This window comes from Zootermopsis nevadensis, unplaced genomic scaffold (genome assembly GCF_977971745.1).
Source record: "Zootermopsis nevadensis isolate Lab colony 2312 unplaced genomic scaffold, Znev_1.0 Znev_ptg000012l, whole genome shotgun sequence".
In the NCBI taxonomy this organism is placed as follows: Eukaryota; Metazoa; Arthropoda; class Insecta; order Blattodea; family Termopsidae; genus Zootermopsis; species Zootermopsis nevadensis.
In genome coordinates this window covers 10,780,086-10,804,449 of record NW_028259144.1, presented here as the reverse complement: position 1 = coordinate 10,804,449, position 24,364 = coordinate 10,780,086, and the positions used below count along the sequence as shown (strand labels likewise).

The window sequence follows — 24,364 nt, the reverse complement described above, 5'->3', positions numbered from 1 at the left end:
CGGTGTGCGCTGGCGCGTTGTCATGATGCGTCGCATGTGGAGTTCTTTCTTTAGAATCAGCTGACAGGTCCCATAGCCTATCCCAACAATGTCGCACAAGTCGTTTATGGTACGACGTCGATCTTCGTGAATGGCCTGCCGAATCTTCGTAACATTTTCGGGCGTTGTGCTCGAAGATGGTCGTCCAGAACGCTCGTCATCATCGACAGAGGTTCGGCCATTTTTAAAACGTGAATTCCACACAAAAGTTTGTGCACGACCCATTGCGGACTCCCCAAATGCTTGCTTTAGCATTTCATAGGTTTCCGTAGCTGTTTTGGCGAGTCTTTGGCAAAATTTGATGCACAATCTTTGTTCATGAAAATCCGCCATTCCGAAATCGCAGGAGGGTCGGTGTAATGCACTACCAAAACGCCCGTAACTAAGAAACAAATGCTAATTCGATGATGTCGGCTGGCACACTGATTCACTATGAATGTAGGCCGCACCCCCTAGCGGCAGAAGCTCGCACTACATCCGGTTCGCCCTCTATTGACACAGTCTTGAAACTTTCCGATCGCACCTCGTACTACCAATTCTATCCGAAACTTTAAATAATTGTTACAAAATGAACAGTAAATTGTAAAGGAATTTGGTTTGAAACATAAACATTCACCGCATTCAATTTCAGTATTTTTGGTTACTGGAGATCATTTAATATCACAGCATCTGCCAATGACTCACATAACCAATCGTAACAAACATTTACAAAATTATCCTAAACACGATAAATATTTACCTTTATGATAGCTATACCAATTTAAGGTCGTCTCTGGAATGAAAAAAGCCAGAGAGATGTTTCTTTCTTCAGACTCCCACGAGAATTTCGTAGCAGAACAAAATCTTAAGTAAGCGTCTTTCTGGGAAGCTCATACACTTCTAGATTCTTAACACACAACAGATATAAGAGGATAACTTCCCCTGTTACGAACTTAGAGACCTAGGGACTTCAAGACAAATTGCGAGAGAAAGCTGAATATTTCTGTTAAACCAAACGGGAATTAAGTCATATTTACTTAGGCTTTTTACTACCGTCATTCGGGTTTGGTTACATGAGTTCATTTGCTTGTTTAGAACACAAAGTTGTTCAGTTAAGATAAATTGAATTTGTGACGGGTAAACTGGAAATCAAGCTAAGCTACTCTGAGTATCTTGAAAGAAATCCCGTCAGAATACCAATATTGCGATCGTGTGAACGTGTTTTTGGACAAACACTATAGGAACTCGAAGCAGTTTTTAAAATGTTTATGGCAACCGTTTATTAAATGTAATATAACTTAAATTGTGGCGACTGTGCAATACGTTTCAGTGTGATGAAGAAAGTATTATTTTTTAATTTCAACTTGTAATGTATTAGGAGTTTTACCCACCTTTGGTAGCCACTGATTTATAAAGTGGAATTGAATAAAAATAATAATAAATGTAGAACAAACTTTAAACTTACCCCTACATTGGTAGCATTTTTATTGCACCGGTAAATTCTTCAAAATGTCAGCGAAAGTACTTACTATATTGTGTGGACCTTAAAATAATAAAACTGAAAAAGGCTTAACAGTCTCTCTGAAGGTAATGTATCATTTTGCCTGTAGTTTTCCTTAAGAGTAAAACTGAGTTTCTCTCTCTGATTAAAGAACACGTAATAGTGATACCTTATAACGAAACAATGGAAACATATTTATATGAAAGTTCAACTCAAATTTCGGAGAACAAGGAGCTATGCAGTCTGCATTTTTCCTATTTTTGTTACCATGATTATGTCAAGGATTAGTTAGGTGTTTCGTGTTTTATGCATGAAAAGAAAAAAGTGTAAATATTCTTGGTCATGTTAGCTGAAAGTACCCAGGAACTTAGAAGACATATTCATACACAGAAAGGTAATATTAAAATAAATCTTGAAATAATAGCCGGGATAGCACAGTCAGTATAGTGACTAGCTACGGGATGGACGACCGGAGTTCGATCCCCGACGGGGGCAGAGGATTTTTCCTCTAGCCTCTGCGTCCAGACCGGCTCTGGGGCCCACCCAGCCTCCTCTACAATGGGTACCGGGGTCCTTTCCCGGGGGTAAAGCCGGCCGGGGCATGATGCTGACCACTCACCCCCATCTAGTGCCGAGGTCAAGAAACAGAGGAGCTATATCTCCACTCCCCCCAAACGCCTACAGGGCGCATAGTGGGACAAACTTTACTTTACTTTACTAAAATTGGGAACTGCATTTATTCGGTTCAGAATTGCTTCGAACTGCAGTTCTTTTAATTATCTCAATGAAATATTCTGGTTTCGTAAAAGTACAGGATCAATGTTGGCCGTTTAGAAACTTCATAATAAGACTTACAATTCGATGCAATCAGTGAATACACATTGAACATACAAAGTTACCAGGGTCGATTTATTTGTTTAAAAACTAGGGTGACGTTGAGATCATTCCTCGATCGGTTACCTGTTACTCTTAACTTCGTCTTTTTCTAAATCTTTACTTTTGCTGGGGAAATTCTAGAAACGTTTCTGAACATAGGACAAGGCTGCTCCTCTGACTTTATTCCCAGTTCGTAATTAATAATTACTCTGCCATTTGTCGTTATAGGCCATAAATTATGCTGCCTTTAAAATGTCGTTAAACAGCATTCATGGATTCTAAACTGCTGCTGCCTCCACAAACCCCTAGATTTTTCGTATGAAGTAAGAATTACATTAGCACAGCCCACCTCTTGAATTGTCGGCCTTGGTACTTAACCGGAACATAAGGAACATATAATTAAAGGAGAAAGTCACATAAAGGACGGGTTATGTTATTATTCATACTTTTAGAGCACTTAGCTAATTAGAGTGGCGATAAATTTGTACGCTACTGTGCGACATCACAATCAGAATCACCTAGGAGATCCTGTTAAAAATACCTTCACCAGAGATGTAACACACGAGAAAGTTCTAGTACATTCAACTCCCATATGTGTCTGTTACATATTTCATTAGTGCCGGAATTATTTTTGCACACGCAGTTACAGTTATGCAAAACTACTAACTACATTGCCTGTTCTTTATAAAGATCCAAAATTTTGTTCCTAATCCTAAGAAAAATTTGATTGTTGATGAGATCAGAAATTCTCACGGAGGCGAGTATGAAAATGGCTGTGTAGATTGAGAGAGTTTGGAAAAACGGTGTTAAAGAGAAAGTGATTGACTAATAAAGAGAAAGTAAGTCAGTATAGTGACTAGCTACGGGCTGGAACACCGGGGTTCGATCCCCGACGGGGGCAGAGGATTTTTCCTTTAGCCTCTGCGTCCAGACCGGCTCTGGGGCCCACCCAACCTCCTATACAATGGGTACCGGGGTCCTTTCCCGGGGGTAAAGCCGGCCGGGGCGTAATGCTGACCACTCATCCCCATCTAGTGCCGAGGTCAAGGAAGAGAGGAGCTATACCTCCACTCACCCCAATCGCCTACATGGCGTATAGCGGGACAAACTTTACTTTAACAGGACTGTGATAAAATTGTAATATGACAAACATTATAATTCGTTCTTTTCTCCAGATGCTATTAGTATTATCAAAGTTACTATTTAAATTTTAGTTGAACTTTGTTACTTCAAATTTAACTAGGAGAGCCCGGGGCAGAACGAGGAACTCAATCTTTGGAGGCATGTGGAAGGGACAATAATAAAGACAAACACATGGAGGAGCTTTGAGTGGATTTATAGCCTATTTGAAATTTATAACGAGTTATTAATTTAGTTGTAATAGTTACAGTTTCTTTAAATATTAATTTCTTTGCAAATATGCAAATTTCCCCGTTTTTCCCCGTGTCCGGGGCAACACGGGGTATGGCTGATACATCTTTGAAAAAGTTGTAAGAAAACACAGATTATCTAATAATTATGACGTAGGATATAAGATTAATAAAATATACAATATAAAATGTCGAAACTTTACACATTTGAAATCTACTTAGGCCTAACACAGACGGCACACATGTGCACCTCTTCATCATCGTGACTATCAACACCTGCACATGAGATATGGGCCCATTTCAAGCTAGACGAATACAGGATCCACCCTTCAATAGACTGCGAACAGACATCACCACAATACAGGAACTTGTCATTTGATCCTCTTCTCTGGGTATCCATCCTGCCCCGAGAATACTCTTTCAAATTTGGATTGTCCCAACAAAAGTGACATCATGAAAATAAATAAAAATATTGTGTTTAAGACTTTCAAGAAAACACCTTGTAACATGCATCATTCAACAAAGTGGATGTAAATAATGAATAGGTTTTACCTTCACTAAAATTTGAGAAAATTTAAAAAATGTAGAAGCGAAATTCAGCACGGATGATTATTTCAGAAACTGTAACCACAAAATGGCTGATTAACATGACATAACCCTGTGATCTATGCTAATGGTATTTCACCCGGTCCCGATAGATCGCAACGTATTGCAGACGAAATAAAGCCGATACCCTGTTCTGCCCCGTGGACCCGTTCTGCCCTGGGCTCCCCTAAGTATTTGAATATAACACATGCAATTTCTTCAATCAATTAAGTTAACGAAAACATGTCCTTGGCTCACACGAAATTTACATCAATATTATATTTACGTTACATATAATAAACAGTCTGATAATTACGTACTGATGTCGAAACAAGTCACTACTCACAAAGAATTGTAACATTTGTAAAATAAATAATTTGCTTCGTAGAAATAAAACATTAAAAGTTTATTATAAACTTAACACACGTAACATAGTGCTGGAATACAAAGTAGCGTACATTATGGGTAGTTTAACGGTGCCCTCATATGAATACCGAGCTTGGTAAGAAGTAGATGAAAGGGCTCGTATCCTTCCTTTGCAATAATACCCCAGCATTTGTCTTAAAAGACCGACGAGTAGACCTTAATATGGGACAACAATACTAACCACTTAATCGCAAAATCAATATAAAACATGTTCTATGGTCTTTCTGGAAAATATAAACGTTTTATGGAATTTTGTGTGCCATTATGCTTGTAACACACTATGTGTAGGACCGCCAGCTTGCAACAGAACATCTAACGAAAATGAGGTGGAATATGTGGGTTAGGCCAACAAGATTAACGTAGAGTTCTTTGTGTGTATTAGGTGATGGCGTCAAGGATCTCACAGCACGTATATTAAAGTAAAAGGAAGGGAAATGCTTGTGAGAAGAAGGTGTAAATGGTATTAAAGCATCAAAGTTTACTTTAAAGTAATAGGATAAGGGTATGGATTGGGTTCAAATGGCTCACGATGCGAACCATTGGCGAGTTATTTTGGGCACAGTAATGAATCTTCTAGTTCAATGAAATGGAAAATGCATACATATATCTTATATTAACACCGCTGTCACATACGAGATGCGCTTATATATCTCATTTCAGAGAAAGTTACCCATTATTCTAAATCAGATGAATGCAAATCGGAATAAAATCTTAGTCCGAGGTTCGCAGTCTTGGGGCCTCCTATGTGCTTCGTGCAGCACACATATGTAGACTGAGTATTGTATCATCGTGTGTGGTGGTAAAATATTTACCGCACAATAGATGATTTTTTTTTGTAAAATTAAATTTTTGTTTTATTGTACTAACTCAGCAACTACAGAATAAAATTATAGAGTCATTAAGTGAAGATAAAATAAATACAACAATAATAAAGCAGTCAAAACAAGTGAAAACGAAACTAAACTAAATATATTTTACGTGTGAAATATCTAAACACTTTCTCACAGATACAGAAGGAATTGGAACCAACAAGTACGAAGAATGGACAAGGACAAATTGCTACATCTAATTTTGAAACACAAACCAATAGGAAGAAGAAGAAGAAGAAGAAGAAGAAGAAAGGGGCCCTTTAAAAATTTTCCTGGGCGATTGAAGCCATAACGGGTCACAAGTCCAAAAATCCTTGACCCTCACATGATGACGATGATGAAACACTTCCTGATATCGACAAGGTGTTCTCAAAGGAGATTATGATTTTGCCGAAAATTACTAAAAATCTGCAGCAATGATGTATCTAGCTGAATGATTGTCTTAATGCACTGCTCAGGCTAAAAGTAAATGATTAAATGACTAGTTCATAAGAATTAAAGACATAAGTTAGTAAAAAATGTAATTAGGTAACATATTAACCTGTTTTTTTAACATTTTACATGGTAGACCATCATCGTTAAGAAATGGGTGTTGCGGGCCAAGATATCGAAAGGTTGACAACAGCTGCTGTAGTCGAAAGAAAGCTTTTAAAATATAAAGCGATTTAACTCTTGCAAATTTAGGCAGTAACGCCACTGTTATTTCAGAATAACTTATAAGTACTGCCTTACTAATTAGAGAAACATCTGGTGAGAATCTGGCTGTAATTGACTCTACATATCACATTCAAGACTTTAGGTTATGCCCGAGAAATAATCTTATCCTCCAAGCGAGTGAAGTCATTCATAGCAGTCTCGATGTAAAGGCATTATTTTAACTGCGAAGATAAACAAATACATTTCCCAGTGCATTCTCAGTCATGGATAATATATTTATGTTTATTTCCTACTACATTACAGTTTACTAATGTCGCTATGTATATACACAGCAATCCATGGTTTTACAACGTTGCTGAACGTTTAACGGGAGGCATGTACGTAAAAAGTTTGATCTTGTATGTATCTTACGGTCTTCATTGTGATGTAAATTGAAGCACCTTTATAAATGCATATTTTTGTCATAATAACGTCATATCAGATGTTGATTTGAGTCATTTTATTGCTTTCAAATTAGAAATCTCTTAGACACTACTTTGATGTAGTGGTCTAAGTAGATTTCTTTAAACAATTTAAGTAACATGGTATAACAAAAGTATGTTTGCTCGCAGCAAAACATTTTATTTGCCTATGCTCAGCACTGGTAATACAAGATATCGTGACTTCATAACATCAGTAAGACTGATAGCAAAACTTTTATTTTCCAAATACCAGTGTGACGTCAGCTTTCGAAATGATCCGTGTTACACCACGGCAGGCCGCTCACAGTTTATGTTACCCTACAGAATTATATAAATGCAAATAAGTAGTTTACTTAAATATGATATATATTCTCCTTGAACTCCCCTATGGGAACTTCTACTTCGGAATCGTAAATTCGACAGTAGTACATGAAAACAGAATAAAATGTAATTTATCTATTTTACAAAATCTGGCGTAATTCTGAGAAAGAACAGATGAGTAGATACGCTTTCTCTGCATCTTTATTGGCATTTCTCCTTACAAATGTCAACAGTGATTGCAAAGATATGTAGGCCATTGTGAACCAAGATTTCATACTTCGTTGTTCAAGGTGTGTAATTAGGGGTTTCATTTCGCATTAATCTTCGTTGAATACCTCGCCTTGTAGTAATGGCTCGAAGCTGTCTTTATTCTTTGGTCGCTTACAAGATTAAACTTCGGAAATTACTGCTGACAAGTAAATTTCAATTCACCCAACCAGCCCTTCTACCTGCTTTATTTGATTTATTGATGAGTTTACAGTCCATTTAACTTCCAAGGCTACGTATAACTTTCTGTAACAAACCGCAATTCAAGTTGAACTATTACTGTTTTATGCTGTTGTTTGCTCTAAACTGGATTCGACAGTTACACAACCAACACTTTGTTGACTGGAATTAAGCATTTTTATTGCACCACTGGTTTTTAACATATACTCGTTCACAGGTTGGTGAAACCGCAGTGGGTTTTCCGAGAAAAATTCTCCTTTCTCACATCGTACACACAAACAATATACTTCAAACTTAGCCTTATTAAATTTTGTACCTACAAATATTTGTTTTGAATGCGGAATTTAAAGAGTTTTAGGGCACTGAACCGAACAGACGTCATAATTACGTAACTTATAATACGCAGATTTCTTTATATTAAGGAGAAACGTAGATTGTTTTCGATAACAGTTGCTTAGAGGAATATTTGGGCCTAAGACGGAGCAACTCGTTATAATAGAGACTGGAGGGAGGAAACATCATAATGAGGTGCTCCATGGGGCCATTTGAATTCAATTCTGTAATTGCATGTTTACTTTTGCTCACTCGATAAAGAACACGAACCGAACTTCGCAGCCTAGCGCTCGGTTACTACGTTATTTAATGATATTTGAAGGCCTGGTGTTTCAGATATCCGGCCAAAACCGGCCACAGTACCTGGGGTTTGGTTACTTCTCTCCATCCCCTCCAGAAAAATGCCGAGTTAATCCTCAAATTAAGCAGCAACAGCTTCTATCAATTTTTTTAAAATTCATTATTCATTGATCATCCAACCGTTTAGTCTGTAGTCTAAGCTTTAGATAGCGTTATTAAATAAATTACAAATAAAGAAACAAACAAAGACAAACCTAAACAACTTTTTAGGATAATGACTTTTCGCCTTGAAATAAGTTTGGAAAGTTTGATAACCAATATAAATCAAAGTTATCTTTGGAAAGGACTTTAATGATACCACTATTTTAGAAGGTTTCCAACAGAATATATGCAGATGGACTGACAGACTTTGTCCCTCAAGTTGACGATCAAAGGGAAAATTTGCATCGCAAGTGGAGCAGAGCAAGGCAGCCCTCGGAAGGAACCCGAGTCATTCTCCTTCCAACTAAACTTTGTCAGAGGTGGAGTCGAGATTATAGGACGACTGGAAGGTGTTTTGGCATGCGGGACAATTGTCTGTATACAACAGGCAGAATAAATAGGTTGTATGAAATCGTGGTCGAGTGGCAACAATGACATTAAATTGATAGTAGATACCATGGATATTCAGTTGTAAGCAGGCATCACATCACAAACAGGTTCCTCCTGTTGTCGGGGACGAGAAAAATGTTCCAATACGACCATAATGTTCATATAGTTAACGCATAAAAACACCATAACATGAAACTCGCTTGCTACTGTAGAATCGATCAGAATGGATGCCAATAGGAATGTACATAGCCACAATTAACAATCACAATTAAAGATTTATAGAAATATGAACAGAAGAAACTGATTCAAACATGTACACAAAAATGGCCTATTAGCACGTTTTAACATTAATTTTAACATATAACTTTATACCTTAAAACAAATTTCTGCTTAATATTTACAAACATATTCAGGTTTTTGTTAAATATGCTGATTACATCTTATTTGCGAAATGCAAATATATATAACAAAGTATATTAAATAATTCTGTGCAAATTAATGTTAAATAAACTACTTTAGAATTAGGAAACTACGAGAAAGACAAACCTAGGCTGATGAATAATAATGTATTCAGTTCACACCCCCATTCACAGAAACTTTTCAATTCTAAAGGGTTCTGACGATGGTGGATTACACTTAAAATAATTCTTTCTCTGAAATTTCTTTCATCTTGTTTAAAAGAAGAAACCACGACGTTTCGGAAACTAGCTCTGTTTCCGTCTTCAGGCGAAAGATATCTACTCAGTTGGGCCCGTCAGATAGAGCTAGTCTCCGTCCAGTTTCCGAAACGTCGTGGCTTCTCCTTTTAAACCAGTACAATGGGAAAACGTCCAGACAAATAATAATTTTAAATAATAACTATTGTTTAAGTTCAACTTTAATATTATCCTTTTCCTAATTTCACCTAGTTGTCCAAGTCGTTTCTTTGCTTCACGTTTTTCGACCAAAACATTTAGTTTATTCCACATTTCTCTTGTGCCTGCTATATGCCCTGCCAATTCTGACTCCTCGGTTACTAACCCTAATAATATTCGATAAACTATAACTTTAATGAAGAACCTCGTTATGTAATTTTCTCCATTCCGCTGTTACTTTGGCTTCTTATGTACAATTATTTAAATTAACACGTCTTCTCGTATTCAGTTGGTGTCGTACCTTTAATATAAGAGACCGAGATTAATATTTATAAATACAAGTATGATTATATTTATAATTATATAATTATTTGATATTTCTATATGAGAGGAAAGAGATTGCTTGAACTGGATGGTAGAAAGCATTCTTAGAATTTAATTAGCCCTTAATATCTTGAGTAATAAAATTTGTGTACCTTGATGGCGGTTCCCGAACATCTGAATATGACCACGTGTTCATCGGCTTTATTAGCAGATTATGAATAGAAGCTTCCAGCCTTTGCATAAGTATTTTTTCTACATTCCGATGACGTAGTATGAAACATGTGCTAATTTTTACGTAAGCATTTAAAGGTATATAGAATAAAGTGCTTCAAAGATTTGTCTTGGTATCTGTGTGAGATCTACCACTGTTAAGAGTTTTGCCAGGCAGTCAAGTTCTGTATTATAATCTTTTCTTATTTGCAGAGAACTGTCAGAAACAAGTTACTGTCCAAAACAATTGATTAAGGTCTTGAGACAAAACAGATTCTGGTCAAAAGTTCTGTGCGTGTCCTAGAGTAATTGAATCACACTCCACTAAATAATGGCCAGATACTTAGTGCCATCATTGGGAAAATTACTGTCACAATTTATAAAGCATAATTAGGATTGGAAATATTTACTCTATATTTTTCTAAATGCGTTAGTTTGTATTTTATAAGTTCAATTTATATACATTTTGATGAAGGATTTGAGGTTTTCACGGCGGTGAGTCTGAAGATTGCTGTCTTCTGGGTTGTTGAGCCGTGTATACTGACAATTGCCCTGATGTTTGAGACAGCAAGAACCTCTGAAACGTCGGTAAACTTCTACCAGACTACACGGCGCAACAACGCAGAAGACAGACATCTTATATTTTGATGCATTGCAGGTATAATTATATTATTTAAGACACATCCGTTTTGTTACAAATCTAATTATACTAAACATATACTATCCCATAGACTCAACTTAACCTTCTTTTGCTTCTGTGAATTTTTAGAACATAAAATCTTTGGATGCATGTGTTTTAAGTTATTTATTAATCCGTTCCAATCAAGGAAGAAGAGACTGACGAAGCATGCAGAGCACCCAGGTGAAATGAGAAATGCATACTAAGTTTATTGGAAGGCCCTAAGAGAAGATGTCACTCAATAGAAATAAGCGTAAATGGGTGGATACTATTTAAATGGATCTAACTTAAATATAGTGGGACATAGTGGATTAATCTAGATCAGGATATGGATCGATATTTGGTCCCCGTTAGGTCGATATTGATCTTTCAATTTATATGAAACCCCGAATATTGATTTATGTGCTGAGAGTGTTATTAGGTTTTAGGGCGGACAAAATCTAACTCCGTGTTTTATTTGTCACAGTGTGCTTTAAAAAAATAAAATTCTTACTCATTTACGACTGCAGCAATTGAATAAATAAAACTTTAACTTGTTATGTATATATATATATATATATATGCATACTCGAAGATAAGTAACACAAGTAATTTGGGAATGCTTATGAAGACTCCTTCGTACTAGCAATTAATTTGTTATAGCCCAATCTACCAGTTACAGCAATTCGGCTTAGTTCATTTTCATTTTCGTAATCTTAGTTTGTATTTATCTTTATTTACTTTAGGTCCAGCGACATATAAACTTAGCAGCTGAGTTTACTCAAAGTAAAAAATCTATCTACACTTCAACGCAATAGAAGCCAACTGTAAAACCTATAACACAATATAAACCAAAAATTTCCTCTACCAAACAGAAATGTGTAGTGGTAACACCTTACACTAGCATACAGAAGGCAGGTAGTTCGAATTTGTGCCATCCTGACTGAGGCTTTGGTTAATTTCCCCAGTCCCTCTAGACGAATGCGATAAGTCCTTAAAAATTATTAAGTTAGCTTCCTTCCAAATTCTTATCTACTTATCATTCATGACCAATCCCAGATCTTATTGCACTGTATAATTTAAACTTATGCGCGAAGATTAATGCCTTTTGGGATGTTGCGCCATGTAGTCTCGCAGAAACTCACTGGCGTTTCACAGATATTAGAACGCCGGTCAGATTCTATTAGACTACAAAACGCAACACCTCAAAAGCCAGTCAGCTTCACACTCTCCACCATGAGAACCTGAAATCTTGCCAAAAAGTATGTATTTGAAACTTCGTCTTTACATAACCTAATATGAAGTCAAACATCTCCGAAGAAAATATGTATTAATTTTCATAACTGCTTTGCTCTTCAGTTTAGATTTAACTTAGTTTAGATTGAACTTCGTAACCAAAAACAATTTTTCAAGATAAGTTTCCTTTGTTGCTGGATCTTCTTATCTAAAATAACGCCTAATAACAATGAGCACTATACGGATATCAAACGATCCTTAAAGATTTGTGAGCCATTTGAGTATTCAATGTGTCTTAAGAACTCTTCGTCTAGAAGAATATTTTTTTTTATTTTATGGAACTGTCATTCCGATTAATCGTTTCATTGTTTACGAGAGACAGAATTGTCTACTACAGAACAGAACAAACTGAAATAACGGTCTTTTCACTCGAACATGAACTGAGTTTGTCAGGGTTTATTAATCTTAAGTGTGTAAGAAAATGTTAAGTATAAAGTCATATGATTTGTACCGATATGGCGTTTGTGCTGTCACGCTAAGGAAAGCAGACGGATTGAGCGTGTCTGAGAACGTGTTGAGCAGAATGTCTGACCCTAAGTCAGAAGAAATAACAGAAGTGTGAATAAAATTACACAAAGCAACAGTTCGCCAGATATTACTAAGAGGTCAATTCGAAGTAGACTGATATAAACGGGGCATAAAGCGAGCATTTCAGAGATGTAAAACACAAACACAATTTCAGTCGAAAAACCTGAGGTACAGAGATAATTTGAGAGGCATGGACATAGATATGAGTAAAATTTAAAGCGGTATTTGAAAGATTAGGAGTGAAGATGTCGGTTGGACGCATCTGCTTCAGGATTATGAACAGTGGCACAAGGCGAAATCTTGACTAGCTGAGAAATTTTGAATTTATGTTCGGACTGCAAAAGCATGTTTAACTTATCTGTTGAATGTAATGATTCTTAATCCCCTGGCAAAATACGCTTTTAAGGTTGTGTCCATTGGAATTGTGACTGGCTTTTCGTGATAGTGGAGGGAGTACTTGCTCAGGAGAAGGTCGATATTAGCTCGGACTGCAGGGTGGGGCGGAGGGGGGAAGTGCTTACGTCACCGGGTAGACCGAACGAGACATGCAGCAGCAGTGTTCAATATGAGGCAGCGTACTTCGCTGCCCGGCTATGGGGATGGCGGGCGGGGTTTTGGAGGCCCGGGGCTCTAGCGGGACCCTTCCCACCCTCTAACCCTTTCTGTTTACGGGCAAGAAAAACGAACTGCTGTTGTCTTCGGAGACTGGACTTTCTTCTAGAAATCTCATCAGAAGCTGTTACCTAATTAACTAAAGAACTAAGTAGTTATTCTCTGAATAAATGACTTAATGACTAATTAACGGACTGTCTCACATATTTTTTATAAAAACAATTTTTGTTAGAAGAGTCTTTTTTGATAAGCTAAATAGTTTCTTACTTTTTCAAGATATCCTTTATTTTTGAGTTTACGACAGCCCAATATTTGCGGTTTATTAATACTATGAAGTCCTTTTTAGAAACAGAAGAGAACGTGAAAGCATAATAGTGAGAGACGCTGCATTTAAAGAGGAGAAACGAGAGGCATTTTCGGGTGTGAAATTTCCTAATAGTGTCCTGTAGGGAGGAAGATCATTTCATTTTCAGAATGTTTCCATGCAATACTGGCTTATCTTGCTCATATAAATAACGTGTGATTAAATGATAATTTTGCAAAGTTAAGTAATGTAATGACTTCTGTTGCAAGGGGATTGTTTTTATTAATTTATATCGGAAGGGCTGCATGAAAAGCATGCAGCAGCGACTTTGAACTTTGGAATAATTTCAGCGTTTGCTTAAAGGCAGAGGGAAACCAAGAAAATCTGTGTCGACATATCCGGTCGTTGGATATTCCATACGCGTACTGACTGCTAGCCTGAAGGCCAGGAAACAAATAACGTAGTAGCCCTCTAAGTTTTCTTAACGTATGTGTCGCAGGCTTTGTTGAAGGTTTTAGAACAAGATTTTAGAGATACAAAAATGTTCCCAAAGTTTGTTTAAATATTCACAAATGTATTTCTTACCTTAAACTAAAACATCACATTCCAATTACAATGATAAATTGGTTAATGCTGTGTGATCTTAAATAAACTTATAGACAAAACCAAAGATTTTGTGCTTTAACATGTTAGTATTTGTAGTGTTTATTAGCATTCCGTCAAACCTGCAAATTGGATTACAAAACTATGTCAATTTTTTGTGACTCCTTATTCAATAATTGCCGTTTCCTCCATCTGTGATGCTAGGATACTCTATGATATGGTAAACGGACCTACATAATATGGACTGCAACTCAAACATTTAATGAAGTGCAGGTGTCATGTAATACATCCATGTGTACTGATTGCATTGACGATAACATACTGGCACGTTTGGAGTTCTTGGAATTATTTCCTCCACTAAATTTCAGCAATGCGTGAATAAAACTAAGAAACGAATAAATTTATTTTGAGATGCAACAAATTATCATTAAGAACACAAAACGTAATATTTATTTTCTCTAGACAAAAAACAAACGGTGATATAACGAAAGTCGCAACGGAGCAATTGAGACGTCTGTTTTGTGTTCGGGAGGCCGCTGGTTCAAGACTCAGTCCAGTGACTGAAGTCTTCCTCAGCACCTCATTGAAAGAACAGAACTATTAAACCATGGTCGTTTATTCCATATTCTTTCAAGCATATTAATCAGCCCATCATTTAACGCTACTTAATCTGAGCCAGCTTATTTACAGACAAAGATCAGCGGTTACCTACGCGAAAGAACTGATAGCAACGTCTGGCTAAAAAATAATAATAATTTCATTTCAAACCTCGTAATATTTCGCCTTAGCGCGATATACTGACAGTACCGATAAATAAACCATAAATAAATAAACAAAGAAAGGACTGTGATTTCCTTGTTTATTTAGAAATGGATTGCATCCACTTCGGGGTAAAGGGATGCTATAACAAACCCAATAATTCTACGAAGCATTTTGAACCAAAGTTTGTAACAGAAAGTAGTCGTAAACCTCACAAGATATTTTAACTACTTTTGAATTAGTATTATCATAATTCTTGTTCAGTAATCTTGTCATTATTTTTAAAACCCTTGCTAATACTGAAGCCGGGGTGGCTCATAGTATAACGCTTCGTTTAGGGGCTGGACGATTGGCGGTTTGATTTTCGGCAGGATATGACTTGTATTCTCGCCACTACGTCCAAATCGGATCCAATCTTCCTATAAGAAAAATATCGCGCTTCTTTCCTCGTGGGTAAAGTGGCCGGATCTTAAATCTAATCAATCACCTTCATTTAGTGACACAGAAAAGATTAAGAAGATTTGTGTCTGCTGGGTTGTTGCGCTGTGTAGTATGATAGATGTTAACCAACGTTTCTGAGGTCATACTGCCTCCGTCATCAGGGAAATGAAAATTTCTGTCTGCTGGGTTGTTGCGCTCTGTAGTCTGGTCGATGTTTACCAACGTTTCTGAGATCATACTGCCTCCGTCATCAGGGCGATAAAGATTTCTGTCTTCTGGGTTGTTGCGCTGTGTAGTCTGGTCGATGTTAACCAACGTTTCAGAGGTCATACTGCCTCCGTCATCAGGGCGATGAAGATTTGTCTTCTGGGTTGTTGCGCTGTGTAGTACGGCAGATGTTTACCATGTCATTCATCGCCCTGATGACGGAGGCAGTATGACCTCAGAAACGTCGGTTAACATCGACCAGACTACACGACGCAACAACCCAGAAGTCAGAAATCTTCATACTTACCGCTGTGAAAACCTCAAACCATACAAAGGAAATATTGCTTGTAGCTGTACATTCACTTGGCATGGTGTGGTTTTTAACCACGGACAAATTTAATTTTAATTTTATTATTATTTTCAAGTTCACTTTGCTTTACACCTGCCCTGTCCTAAATTCTATTGTTAAAATTTTATATTTTAGTTTAGTTTAGGTATTTTAAAGTAATTTGCTCGTTTGGTTTGGCTGAATAAATATTGCGTAATAATATTTATTGGAATTATTGGAAACATAAATTAAAATACTTTGTGGGAGGGCTAAGGGTGGTAATTTTAGAAGAGTATAAGAAAATTAACATAAATTATTGCCATACATGAATGGAAATTCACAGAAAATCATTTCTAACATATGTGAGTTTCCTTCAATTATAGCATTCCATACGTCATTCCATTAGAAAAGCGTCGAACAAAATTATTAGCTGAACAATTTGTGGAACCTCGACAGGTGGGGTAAACTGAGCGTGACTGTGATCTGCTGATCCAGACGCCGCCAAACGTCAATTCCGCTGAATGAGAAGCAACACCTTGACTTCAAAGAGTGCTGCCGCTTCTCTTGTAATTAGTGCGAGCATTAACAACCACAACCACCGCGAACAAGAAACAATCAATTACGCTCAAAGTAATGAACAAACACTGATTTAGTCATGGGTGAGTGCTTTAAATGTTGCATTCACACAGGTGGAATATCACTGTAGAGTGAAACGAAGTTTTGACAACTTTCCCGGTATTTTGCTGTGGTTGGTAAGACACCATACAACTCACAAACCGATCTGTGTGAGAACTGAAGTAAGATGTGTGATGCCATTTATATGTGTGTGTGTGTATTTAGCGCAAAAAAGATACAAAATAATTTATCAACTGTACCTTGCAGGGCACTAATTTTTATTTTCTCATAGTTGTGATAATTATTGTCGTCGACAAAGGATTTTCATAATGCTGTTATTAAATCAAGTAATTTTATTGCATCAGATTACAGTTTATTATAACTTATTAAGTCGGAATAATGGGCGCTTTACTTAGTATGTATAATAAATATATTTATTGTACAGGGTAATTAGAAGTTGACAGTTATTCAGCTGATGCAGAAATTCACTTGTACGATTTGAGGTTTTCACGGCGGTATGTCTGAGGATGGCCGCCTTTTGAGTTGTTGCGCCCTTTAGTGTGATAGAAGTTTACCGACGTTTCAGAATTCCTTGCTGCCTCCATCATCAGATTCATTCCAGTACACAAAAGAAGGCCGCATAGTCATCTTGTCTTAATCTGTAATGCATATAGCCCACTACCTCACATCCCACATATTTTAGATCCATTTTAATAATATATCTCTATCGAAGATTTTTATCGTATTAGTTGTATCATTTCCTCAAATGTTTGCACTATACATTTTTTTTGCACTTTTTATAAATGATTCGTATTGCTCGAATTTTATACATCCTCGCACTGTGTTCATTAGAAATAAATTATAACTCTGTAAATTATAACAAATGAACTTTGCGTTAGCCGAGACAAACAAAGTTTGCTACCTAAACATTAGCAAATTGAGTATGAAATTAAATATATCAAATTATATTTCTGACCCTCTTACTTCCACCTTACGTAACTTTCATTCTATCTAGGAATTACTTCTTTCGTCATTTTTCGAGATAAAGCTAAGAAATGAGATTTAATTTCAGTTGGCTTCATTCACAGTTTTTCAACTTGTGCCCCAAAACTGAACGTCTGCGAATAGGAAACCTCAGACAGCAGTAACGCAACATAGAACGTGGATTTAACAGTAATAACATTAATTAGACCCTGATTACTGTATGAAGTGCACTGTTCGCTCTTTGTAACAAATCTCAAGGCGAACTCCTACAGAGGAATTCACTGTCACGTTTCGCACCCAAAAGATTTCGACGAAGTATGATATTCGGGTTCTACACTTAATGTTACTGAGAGGAATTAATTTTGATTTGTATCATACCTCACCTTACATAAATCATAATTTAGATTCCTTGATGTAGTAAGTCGTTGTACAAATTCATTTTAACTGAAATTAAAATACGGACCTTATTAAAATCTACAAATTTCTACATGAAAAATTTCTCTTTACTGCAAATATCTAGCATAATACAAGGTAAATAAGTTCCGCTTCTGCGCAGTGTGAAGCTAGTTACACAATATAAGCAAATTTGTATATTTAGTAAATAATCAAGAAGACCAACAACCAAATCTAAAACTTCTTGACGATGGTGAAGAGTCAATTGAATAAAAATTTACTTGGATATTATCCATCGACTAGTAATAAAACGTAAAAAACGTAAAACGACGTTTCGGAGATGGGGCTCTATCTAGTGGGCCCAACTGAGTAGGAACCTGAAGACGGAGATAGAGCCCCATCTCCGAAACGTCGTTTTACGTTTTTTTTACGTTTTATTACTAGACGATGGATAATATCCAAGTAAATTTTTATTCAAAGACCAACAACGTATAAATTAACACAGGTCACACTTGTAAATACTTGTACTACATTGGTATTTACCTTCTGAACTCATTAAATGCAGTTGATATTTTATACCTGTGATCTAGAAATTAACACAGAAATATACCATTCAAATGTTTTAGCTTCAATTGCGAATTGTCATTAACGCAAAAAAGTGTCATAATAAAATCTGGTCGCATTACGAAGACGAGAGTAGAAGCTCACAAATTGTCGTGTTTATTAAATTTAACACACAAAATAAATGCCTGATATAATTTTGATGTAATAAATTGACACAAACGTGCACAAAATTTAGAGATAAAATATCATTTTCGGTATAAGCAACAAGTATAAAAGCTAAGGATGAAATTGGAACTGTAGATTGAAGTTATATTCATGGTTAATAAAAAATAAGTTAGAATGCATAAACCGTTTTGTTTATGGATCTAACAGAATGACATGAGCATTTCTCGTTTTTAATTAGAACCTCTCTTTCATTTCTGAAAGAATAACAAAAATAATTTACTTTTTAGCAAATAGAGCATAATTTAAATTTGTAATTCTGTAAACTGTATATTTTTACAAGATAGGTTATAATTTTTTTGTCTAGAAAACATAAGTATATATTCATACACTAACGATGTCAACATAAGTGTCATCAAGCGGACACTTATTCATAGAGCGTTGGTTCGTCACTTCTTGCAGTCTCTTGGATATTTTTGCGAAAAATAGTAGTACGTGTTAATTAAGAAGAAAGTGAAGCAGAGAGTTGCATAAAAAATAATTACAGCTGCTGTAGGCATATTTTAGTCAAACATATTTTAATACTTAGGATTTTTGTTGTATTCTAAGAGAAAGCCTGACGGTTTACATGGACTTGAATGCATACAAAATTTCTAAATTATTTTATTTTAATTTGCTGGTATTAACAAGATTACATCAACAGTATTTTTATTGAAACGTTACACCGTCAAATTGAAACTTAAGGAAAATTAATATATTTTGTAATTTAAATTAATTCGATATAATTAGTGGCATCATTTAAAAGGAATTTTGTCAATATGTCGTCATATAATGAGATTGGTTTCAATAGTTAGTCATTTATTGGAATTCGTTAAAAATATATCATAATTTATTCATCATGTTACCATCTTTATGGAAAATTTGACCGATATGAGCTACCTTTAAATTCCCTCTAAAACTTTGTGTTTATCCACAGTACCAAATTTAGATCAAATTGGATGAGTCGTTTCAGTGATCAAACATGCTAGTAAACAGATACTATTTCCCCTTCATGCAATCATGATATAGACTTTGTGCAAACACTGTATAAAATTAAATAAATTTTGCCAAAATATATCCAAAACAAATAATTATTAAATACATGTAATAATAATAAATACAGGACTGTGTAACGATAAAAGTACTCTATAGACAAAACCATGAGTAAGGTGGTAAATAATATTAAAGATAGTAAAGTAAAAATGTTTATAGTTAAAGACGATTAAAGTCAAAGGCTATGAATAAGATTAAATAATTATCATTAATTCGCAATGTGAGATTTTTCAGCTCTTCTTTTATCGGTGTATTAATTTTTACTTAAGTGTTTACTTTCCACTTCCCACCTCAAAGGCTAATCTAGGAGACCTTATGTTCCCTAGGTTAAAAATAACATTGTTAAACACTGCAGATCCATCAATATCGTTCAAATCTGAACGTTTGACATTAACACTTGAAGACGGACGTTGATTAGAAACACTTATACGATGGGAAAAGTCAACACAATCAAACACATTGGACTGGTTTTATTATATGATAGGTACTTATATTTAATATCGTAATAAATTATAATTATATAATTATTGCCCAATCCTTGTAGTTGAAATGAATGAATGAATTATAAACTTGATGTAGATAAATACTAAATGAGAATATCCTCACAGTTTGATTTTTACTAAATAAAGAAAGCCTTTCGTATAATTAACATTCAAAAATATTACTGTAACAGTTACCAAGCTAATTAACAAAGTCTTTGTTTATTATCCCAGCGAGTAGTGAAAACGTGTACATTTACATTAATAGTGAAGGATCTTATATACATTAACTCCTAAGTCATAATTATATTTTTAACACGCCTTGTTAATTATAGAACTAATTCAATGCACGGGCCACAGCCGTTCTTAAACACCAAATAGTCGATCACGAAGGAAGACAATGCTCGCCTTTCGTGAAACCCAAAGGTTTATTTCCGTGTTCACGAGAGAGTCCACCGCCTATGTTGTGTGAGTTTAGGCAACATATTTCTAAAATATCCGGTGCAATATTCTCTCTTTACGCCTTGGCATTCAGAGTGGCTTTTCCACTAATCTTTCGCATGTCTGACGTACGTACCGACGACATTTGAATTTATAATGTCATAAAATGAATTGCCTGATTTGTTTTCCCGTATACTATTTGAAAATTTAAATACTGAAACATACAATACTATGTTTTTTTTTTGTTCTTTGTACGGGTGTGAAACCTGGCATCTGTCGTTAAGAGAAGAACACAGAAAGAGGGCCTTTGGAAAAAGGTTCTGATTGAATATTTTGACTTCAGATGGATAAAGTAGCAGGAGAGTGAAGAAATTTGTACAGTACGGAGCTTCATTATTTTTAATATTCTCCGGATGTTAGAGAATACTCAAATCGAGGAGGATGTCATGCGTGGGGCCTGTAACACGCATTGTGGAGAGAGGAAGAAATTGTTTGGAATAAATGGTAGGATAATATTAAATTTATATGTGTTAAATAAGTTTTGATGGAGTGGATTAGATTCATTTACCTCAGGATAGGGTTTAATTGTGGGCTTTGTTTAACAGGGTGAGTTTTTCGGTTTCCGTAAAGGACGGGGACTTTCTTAACTAGCCGAGCGTGTGTTACCTTTCAAAGGATTGTGTACCATGGAGTTAGTTGGTACTTTTGGGCACCGTGGCTGTTTGCATGGAAGAGTTTTAGCTACTCTTGACACTGTATCCTGCACAGACTTTTCCTTCTGCTCAGATGCCGTGGATCGCCGCGGGGGACACTGGACTGCCTTTGGGGAAAGCGGTGTACCATGTCAACCACTAGCATTCCATTGCACGTAGCAAGATGGAAGACAAAGAGTAACATGAGAAAGACCAGTAGGCTACTAGCCAAAGGACAAATGCCACATTGAATACCATGAATATCTGATATTCTAAAGTGGAATTCTGTCTGTTTAAAACCTTCATCCAGCGAGAACGGTAAGCTGAAGACAATGCTTTAAAGTCTATGCCGTTAAATGTTGCATCCTTTGATTCTTAATGAACTATCTAACCCAACTTTTCTCAACTGTTGTGCTCCTGTATACTGCAAAAATGTTACTAGACAACTATATTTTTACACAATTAGCAATACTTCATATAGTGTTGCCACAGTAATAACATCTTTTTCAGGTCTGTTTAGTCATTTGTTGAACTGAGTTGTTGTGTCGATGTTCCATAGTCGCGGAGTCGATATTGAAACTTCCGTAAGTAAATATCTCATGAAAGTGGCAAGAAACTCTGAATTACATTTGTTGTATATATCTAGTAACAATGCACATAGTGGTAGTAACAGACCTTGTTTAACTATGTAATGCAATTTATTTTCTACGCAACCCAGTCTCAATTTTTTTATATCATCTTTCAAAGTTTTACATTCTGCGCTCTTCCAGAATAGCCGTTTCTTTCTTATTCGTTTTCACTATTGCGCCGTCATTTATATCTACTTCCTCTAATCCTTGAATGATTTTCTTACATCCAATAAAAAATAATATAAAAATTATCTGAGGGCCTCACGGAGTGGTTAAAACTGTTGCATTCTGGAGATTTCGGTTTAGATTCTTGCTTGGAGGATGAGGTTTTTAGTAATTTTTCTTTGGGTCTACAGAAAATACAGTATAACAGGCCTACATTAAATTATGACACAACCGCTTATTTCCAAATCCCTTCCAACTCATTACTCACTGATGACACAATTATTCGATGTCATAAAGTTGATTTATCGAATAAATGAGATTAAATGAGAAAAGTAAGCAAATGTTAGAGATAATAGTCTGAGAATATCACCAGAAACAGCTCCACATTAATCGTTATGAAAATTAATTTGTTGTGCCGTGAGATGATCAGCTCTGTTTAAGTATGACGCCACGCGGAAAGGGCTGAGAGAACATTGGACTAAACAAGTCTACCCAGTCATGCTACATGTCCCGTCCATCCCACTCACCTTTTTCTGAAGAGGTAAAATTATGGGGATCTTCACTGTACAATTCCACGGTTTTACTTGCAGCCTTTGTCCTGATATTCACCTCAACACCTTGTTGTTAAGACCCTAATGATGATATAATTTTGTATATTTTAGTCTTCATATTTTTAGACAGGAGGACGTGAACAGAAAGGACTGAAATGAATGGCGGAAGCATGCTTCGAAATTCGTGTTTCATAAAGTCTTTGTAGTAGTTGCAGTGTTTATATTATGCCATGTCAGTAAAGTAACTATATGTGGAACAATTTTTGTTTTGTATCTTGTCAAAACTAAACTATGGGGTGCAATCCAATTCCGATCCAATATGTGCTGATGGTTCTATCCTTGGAGAGGGGAGGGAGAAAACTGTTGGAGAATGTAGCTTGTCACTCACCTTCATCTAATGTGGATGACAATAACGCGTGGGCTTCCTCTGCTCCCTTGTTGTCAGGCGCAGAGGCAATTTATCCTTTAACATTGTACATATAATCTAACATTATCGGCTAATTGAATTATTCTTCTAAAATTCGTTCTATTACTTACACAAATTAACAGTTGGATGAATTTGAGAGATCTACATATATTACAAGAGCTGTCAATATGTAACCAACGGTTCTGCAATACATGGAATTTTAATAACACCATCCACTCTAGTATAACGAATCGAACAAAACTGCTACTTGTTACCACATTCATAAACAAATTATAAGACACGCACGCAACTCTTTGCAACCAGACTGTTGTGCATGTGAATTGTAGAACAGGAGAGTCACGCAATCCGGTATCTTAATAAAGCAGAGACTTACGAGACGTGGCATAGGGTAAACCCGAAATGAATATGTTTACACGTTATAAGGTAATAAAGAAATTACCATAGTTACGCGATCAAATCTCTTTTAGTTTACCGGCTAATCTGACTGACATGTTTGTGGTTTAACTCTGGATATTCGGCGAATGATAAGCTTGCATATCAAACAAACCACTCCCACTTAATTTCAATTTCTTTCCTTATGATAGGACAGGATCAAGTAAAACTGTTTTTTAAGTTGCTATTTTGAATACCAAAATATAATTTATTAAAAGAAGGATTTCTGAGAAAAATCTTTGGTTCTCAAATCGAAACTAAAAGTAGGGATTATAAGGACGAATCGACTCAGCTGTTCCACGTAAAATTAGAGCTTGCACTGCGTCTCCTTTGATCACAATGATACTGGAAAAGAATTTCATGTAAAGATACAAAACCTTAAGGAGGGAAGAAGGTAATTCATAAGAAAAGAAAATAAATGGGAGGAATAACATAAAAAATAAATAAAAACACAAAGCGAGGACTAAATCTTAAGAGATAATAAGATATAAATGATATAGAAGGAAAGAAAGAAAAAAGTTAAAGAATAACAAATTTGTCATTCTCAAATCATCGCTAAGTAGCCACTCAAGTATCTCAATGAGTGCTTATGAATAGATGTTTGTAACCGAACGTGATGAAAAAGAATATATAACTATCTCTCGATTTATGAACTTCCGATTCACGAATTTTTTGCTACAATGTAACGTAAATGTACACCCACTTTTCAGTTTACGAACGTTATTTTCTTTACGTCAAAGAACCAATTAATTTCTTATCATTGATATTTTATGACTATTATACGTACACAAGTAATTAGGAATTGTATTAAGACAAATCTAAGACAATTTCAAGTTGTGAAATTGATTCTCTATTTACT

At 35.8% G+C, this 24,364-nt stretch overlaps 1 long non-coding RNA gene across 1 annotated transcript in view; it reads left to right on the top strand.

The window, feature by feature from the left end:
* Positions 1–21,613, top strand: part of LOC110827670 (uncharacterized) — a 101,893-nt gene extending 80,280 nt beyond the window's left edge. Inside the window, exon 3 of the long non-coding RNA XR_002542449.2 lies at positions 21,396–21,613. This is a non-coding gene — a long non-coding RNA (uncharacterized LOC110827670). The remainder of the gene's footprint in view (positions 1–21,395) is intronic.
* The last annotated feature ends 2,751 nt before the right edge of the window (positions 21,614–24,364 follow it).